The sequence below is a fragment of the Silene latifolia genome, chromosome Y (assembly GCF_048544455.1).
Source record: "Silene latifolia isolate original U9 population chromosome Y, ASM4854445v1, whole genome shotgun sequence".
NCBI classification, from domain to species: domain Eukaryota; kingdom Viridiplantae; phylum Streptophyta; class Magnoliopsida; order Caryophyllales; family Caryophyllaceae; genus Silene; species Silene latifolia.
In genome coordinates this window covers 138,972,116-138,979,042 of record NC_133538.1, presented here as the reverse complement: position 1 = coordinate 138,979,042, position 6,927 = coordinate 138,972,116, and the positions used below count along the sequence as shown (strand labels likewise).

The 6,927-nt window shown below is 37.8% G+C and overlaps 1 long non-coding RNA gene across 1 annotated transcript; it reads left to right on the top strand.

Moving 5' to 3' along the window:
• Positions 1-699: 699 nt before the first annotated feature.
• LOC141634100 (uncharacterized) lies at positions 700-3,770 on the top strand. Its single transcript, XR_012538827.1, has 4 exons — positions 700-819; positions 919-986; positions 1,892-1,977; positions 3,462-3,770. It is a non-coding gene; the product is annotated as an uncharacterized LOC141634100 (long non-coding RNA).
• Positions 3,771-6,927: the final 3,157 nt, after the last annotated feature.

The following is a 6,927-nucleotide window of genomic DNA, read 5'->3' as shown; positions in this document are numbered from 1 at the left end:
ATGGGGTGATTGTAACACCCCGTATTTTATTAAGTTGAATAAAGTTCTTTTAATTGCTATTTTGAATTTAATTACATCATTTAACGATTTATATATATATGCTTAGCTAATTAATTAATTTAATCATAATTCGATACGTTAATTTTAATAATCATTAATAAGTTTATTGAAAGTTAGTTCAAGTTTATTGAAGTTAGTTCAAGTTTGTTTATTTAATAATTTCCGTTTCTTTACGAGTCCTTATGAAAGTTGTTTTAAGTGAACCCGAGATGGATTTTGGGAACAAAACCGTCTAATTAGCTATTTTGAGCTTATTTCACTAAATTAGCAATTTTTATTAATATCCGTTAGTTTCGTAAAAATCGCTAATAATTCCGATTCAAGCGGATATCGTATTATTTCCGTTAACTAGCTGAGTTTATTTTATTTTCTCTCATTAAATTTATTTATTATTAATTCCGTTTTATTATCAAACTTTTACTAAAAACCGATTTTTATTAACTCGAAACGGTTTTAATAACTATCGAAGTTTCTTAACGACGAAGAAACGTACGTATAATACATAGCAGGCAAGCAAGCTCGTCACTCATTCTTTAATTATTATTATTATTTTTTTTTTTTGTTGTGGACCGTGTAAATGCACACAGACATACTCCCTCTTTTCTTCTTTTCCTTCATTTCGAATAAACAACGTGATAAGAACAACATAGCACCGTCACCATTTCCGATCATTCAAACCTCAGATCCCGCCTCCATTCTCAACCAAATTCGATAATTTTTGTACCTTTAGCTTCCTCGTCCTTTCCTCGTACTTTTAAGGTAAGAAAGTCTTCTTTTTGTAGTGGTTTTGTCTTTCGCCGTCTTATAAAAGTGTCGTCTTTTAGCTTCTTTATTCCGTTTTCTTGCCCTTTTATGAAGGATTCGAAGACCCGGGGTGAGGCTCGTGCCTTGTGGACCATTTATTCGAAGAATAAGGGGCGTTTAAGGTAACACGATTCTACCGATCCTAATATTATTACTATTATTTGGGGTCGTATGATTATGTGCCAATTGAGATGCTTTTATGTACTTTTGTGATTTATTTATATGGTTAATTGTTTATTTATACCAAGAAATTGTTGTACTATTATCACGATTTATATATAGTAGGTATATAATGTCAATTTTGTTGATTATGAGGGTTGAGAGGAATTGGGCAATATGTGTGAATGTCGAACGCTTTGGCACTTCGTTTGTTGGTAGATGATGCAGATGAGATGCTTTCTTTATTGGTTTGTTTAATATGTGAGTACTTGAGGAAGGTGAGTTTGTAAGGTGCGTAAGTGCTGGGATGTGGAATGACTTTAATTAATTTTAGGACTTGTGCTATACAATAGAATTGTTTACGTTCGGATGTTTTATTCATTGTGATTTGATGATATAATATATGGACTAATATTGGTTATTATAAAATTTGAAAGAATAGTATTGTGTTTAATTTGTCGATTTCTTTGACCTTGACTCGTGGGTAAGAAGCTTAAAGTTTTACTCTAAGTGTTGAGCATGGTTCATTATTGAACTTTTGACAATATCAATATTGAAATTGAGATGGAAATCTGGTTATTATGGAGTATTATTTTATAGGACGGAGTAATGAGAGAGATGGGGTAGAGAGTTGAGATTGAATTAATTTTTGGGACGAGAGTGACTTTTATAAGGTTGGCCTGTTGTAGCCTAGCAGCAGCTGGCCGTGGCCTAGGCAGTGGCCTGGCTAAGTCGCGAGTTTGGGCCGTATCTATAAATTGTTTTGACGCTAGTTTGGTTTATTTAAAATATAATTAAATTAATTTCCGTCTCATATTTTATATAACGATAATTCGTTAATATCGTCCTTTCACATAATTATTTTTAGGTGACTCATACGTGGTTGAAGATGAAGAGTAATTTTGGGTTTTAGAAGCTTTCTCAAGTTTTTACTTGTCTCTTTGCTAGCGTAAGGTAACTATTCCGAGTTACTCGACGAATTAATGTCACATTAGTAGTTAATGTGTGCCTGTTGTTTGATAAGTGTTTAGGTGAATGAATAATGTTAGTAGTAAAGATAATAAGGATGGTAAAATTGTGCTCATATTAATAGTTATCACATGTTAGGATAGTTTACAAAATGAAATTGTAATTAATAGGCTCAAATGAATTTTATAGCTATAATTGTAATGTTTTGTTGATTGTGCCGAAAACTGAGCCTTAGTCCCTTTGACTGATGCGATGTCAGTTAATTGAGTGATTGGTCAGCCGCAATTTGACCCGTACTGTCGCAGGGCTGGGGTTGCGGGTAAAAATTCGGTTGAATGAATTAGATAATCGGCCTTTTTCTTGTTTTAGGCCATTTATTATATCTCTATTTCACATGTGTAATTAGTTGAATTTAAATAGCTTCTTATTTTGTAGTAATGGCCCTAGTTTTCCCTAAAGCCTTTTATATTGTTATAATTGCTAGGATTGGAAATTAGTATTGAATTCTTATTGAGGAACTGTTGGGATTGTATGCTGTAAATAGACATTTATATAGCTTTCACATGATAGAATGTTAGAATTTATGTTGGTAAGTAGGACTTTTTGCCCTCTTAAGGTTAAGTGGGTGTCTTACTTGACTTATGTGGTGAATTTTGGGTGGTGTGGGCTAAAATATTCAAGCTGGGACTAGCTGTGACTAGGTCCTAGGTGAGTATTTCGGTCTTCATCATAGATAGGTCTTTATAGTCTCTGACGAGTATATGTTCACTGCTTGATAGCCTTTGTGTTCCTGACTAGTGGATGTTTATCCAAGTTGGGGCATGACCTCGGTACTAATTTTGATAGTATGGGGTCGACTTAAGTACTAGCCGACCCTTCGGTGGTGTCCTTAGGGTACTCACTTCACTTTGTTTTAAAAAAGTTGTGAGTCTTGGGTGCGGTGGTGTGTATCCGCATGTCTAGGTCTTCGCAGATTTTAGGCTAGGGTTGTGTTGTCTCTTGGCCATGTTTTCTTAATAGTAAATCCACCGAGCCAAGATACCGGTTCGATTACCTTCCCTACCTCGTGGTATAGACTTGAGTTACAAAGTGACTATTGACGGGACTAAGAACTTATGCCTGTCTTTGATATATTGCCCTTTCTTGTATGGTGATTCTATGAATCATAGAAGGTGAGATGCAAGCCGGCTATGGTTGATAGAGTTTGGATTCCTGGATGTTATGTGATTCACATGATAGTGTAGTATGAGTCGGTCTAGTTTTCACATGCTAGGACTATGTGTTGTTATATTGTTGTTCACATGATAAGCACGATTGTCTAGCATCTATATGCTAAGGCATTGTGTGATTCGTATTCATATTCTTATGTTTACATGTTATATTAATTATGACATTTCGTGGTCGGGAGAACTCGGAGTTACTCCCCACTCGATCGTGGCTTTCGTATTTGTATAAAATGCGAATGACAGGTAGGTGATGCATATATGGGGTACATGGACGAGCTAGCGAGCAAAGTAACCTTGGGACCTAGACTGGTTTTATTTCATTGTGACCTTAAACCCTTTTTATGTCACATACATTTTAGGGACATATGTCTCCCTTTTCTATTTTGGGTTTGTATCATTACATTTTCTTATCGTTAGCTATGGCATGTAAAGTAGTTCGTTAGCATTGCAGGTTTTGGCACCCGCCTCTTGGGAATGTTGGAAATGTTGTGATTGGTTTAGAAAATTTTTGAAATTACAGGTTTTTGGCTAGTTGAACCAATTACAAACATATCCTACCAGTTTTTCTGTAGAATTACGTGTTTACTTTTCCGCAATAAATGAGGGTGTCACACCCATTGTACTAAAACATGGAAAGGAAACGCAAACAAAAAGAGAAAGAGAGTAAATACAGAAAATTTACAAGATGCGCGAATAAAGGGACCTCCCCAAACCGACCATGAACATGGGAGGTTGCTAAAGGCCCGGAAAACCGTCTCAGGAAGCTAATCCAAGTCAAAAACACTCGATGGCAGTTGAACAGTAGTTGATCGAGTTAAATGGGCATTCAAAACTGCTCGATCGAATGGAATTTAGGTCGATCGAGCAGTTCTCCTTTTGCAGGTAGTCGATCGAGTAGATATTTCACTCGATCGAGTGAATTCATCAGCAAAAGTGCTCGATCGAGTAGAATGACTACTCGATCGAGTGATCCTCGGTGTAATTCCTGCAAAACGCAATAAATACAGCCCACAACTAACAAAAACAAGCTTAACTGAGACCGTCTATGGTATAAAAACCATTTATTACAACTTAAATGAAATAAAATGCAGAAAAAAAATTGCCGGGTTGCCTCCCGGGTAGCGCTAGCTTCAGTCAGGTCCCAGCTCGACCTTCTTTTCTTCGAGCCTCTCTAATAGTCATAATCAAAACAGCTCAAAGCGCGCAGCATTAAATCATACATCTGCGCATGTGCTACAAAAAAGCATAAGTAGCACCAAAGTGGAATAGCAAAATAGGAAATAAAAATGTTTAACTTTTTAAGTCGTACAAATTTCCTATGAGCGCTCCTAAATTTATCCACAAAATATAGGAGCGCGGGAGCAATTAACGATAATCTAGGGCTCCATCTCAGATTAACAGTTTGGAAATGATGAGAACGGTGAAAAATCGTTATTTTACGCGTCCACATGTGAGAGGGTATAACATTAAAAGAGATAGCATGAGTCAAACGAGGCAATATACTATTAAAACAAACAATAATTAAATTATCGTTTACTACCTCAGGTTGGTCGCTCTCAATGACGGAATCGTAGATAAAAGAGTTTATTACCTCTTCCGTGCTAGGAGCAATTACCGGCTCAGCTGTCCTTTCGTCGCCCTCGGTGGAATTCACCCATAAATCTCAAACTTCAAGTGTATCCGACTCACCTTGAATAAGGAGATTCACCGTAATCGTCATCATCGTCAAAATCGTCATTCAAAGTGAACCCAAGTGACGAATCAAAGCTACCCATGGCCAATTCAGTCGATCGAGCAAAATACTCACTCGATCGACCAACTTCCTCCTGAATTCCACTCGATCGAGTGGAAATATCACTCGATCGAGCACTTTCTCCTGGAAAATCACTCGATCGACTAATATCAGTCACTCGATCGAGTGATTCCTCCTGTACAGGGCTGAAATCTTCGCGTAAGCTAGTGAAATATGATAGAAACTCGTCGTCGGAGTCATAGAGGTCATTTTCAGCATTGGGCAACACGGTTTCCTCAGAGGAAAAACCGCTCTCAGCAAGGTATACCTCTTCTTCTTGCATCTCAGCTGCTAACTGAGCAATGTCGGTTTCGAGCTTAAGGAATCGAGCGTCCATATTTTTATTGCTCTCTTGCATTTGTGATACAAGCGTCACCATTGAATATGTCAGCTCCGCGATCTCTTCTATCTCCATCTCAGCTGCTAACTGAGCAACTACAGACCTGAGCTTATCAACTCGCGAGAAGTGTTGTCTATCATAATCTTGCTGAGCTTGCATTTGAGATGCAATTGTCTCCATTAAAGATTTCAGCTCCGCGAATTCTTCTTCTTGCATATCGGGAGGATCTCGTTGCGGTGGCCATTGATAGGGTGGATGTGGCGGCACAACTACAAATGCATTGTGCTCAAGAAGATACCACATCCCCAAGATTTCTTCCTTTCCCAACTAGCGGTCTTTCACTTGGGCTTCAAACCGAGCAATTAGTTCGGAGACAGATGTCATCTTGGCAAGAGGGATCGAAGGTACTCAAGCCTTCCCTTCGATAATCTCCCTCGTGCTTTGTTTAATAAAACCTGTAGGCCTATCAAAACAGCAGTAAAGAAAAAGATAAGAACGGCCTCAAGGTACTTAGTCTTCCCTTGAGGCGGAAAGACAAACAAAATAAAACAGACAAAAAGCGTCGCCTCCCCGGCAACGACGCCAAAATTTCATACTGTTGTTTCGTACCAAAGATAAATACCTAAGTTACTACTAACGAGTCGGTAAGTAGGGGGTCGATCTCCACAGGAGGCTAAGTTGCTATCTATCTCTGTTAATTCGGTCTCATCGGTGTCACAGAAATGGGGGTTTTGATTGTATTGACTAAAACTATTAAGAGGTTAAGGAAGGAGAGGTAAAAATAGAAGGATTTAATAATAAAGAGAAGGGAATATGCTAGGAATCGGTCCACCGTGGCAGCTATACTATCGGAAATACTAAGGCGATTAGACTATTGATAAGAAGAGCTATGGTCATCACCTTTCGGTCCTTAAACCGCCCTAGAGCGTAAATAGCTTAACTTTCGCCCTCACTACAATACCCTATTGTAACTAAGCAAGCCTTCCCTTCCAATCTTTCGATCCAGGTCGGGGTTAACTAGATTTATTGGTCTCCTGCATGCATTCATTCGACCGGATAACAATTAAATTGCCTAATACAATTCTTATCGCAAGGCTAATCTACTCAAGTCAATTAAAACATGCTACCACGGCTTCCCTAATCCTAACATACTACGGGATTAGCTAGACATAAATAAGGGGGAAACGAGAAATAAAGGAAGAACAATAAACATAAATAATAATTAAAGAGGAAAAGAAAGAGAAATAATTAATACTGAATTATTGATCCGGAAATTAAGAACAAAGTAACAGTAGCAGTATATTCGAACCAGAGAGAAAGGGAACGAAGTAAAAGTGTGTGAGAGAGTTTATAATGACATACTGACTTCCTATTTATAAGAAAATAGGATTAGCTAAACCTAATGACGGAATTAAACCTAAAAAGCCCAGCCCGTAGAAAAATCCACTCGATCGAGTGGAATAAAACCACTCGATCGAGCAAACCCAGCCAGAAACCGCTCGATCGACCAACTAAATCACTCGATCGAGTAAAGGCATATAAGGAACTGGTCGATCGAATTAATAAACTACTCGATT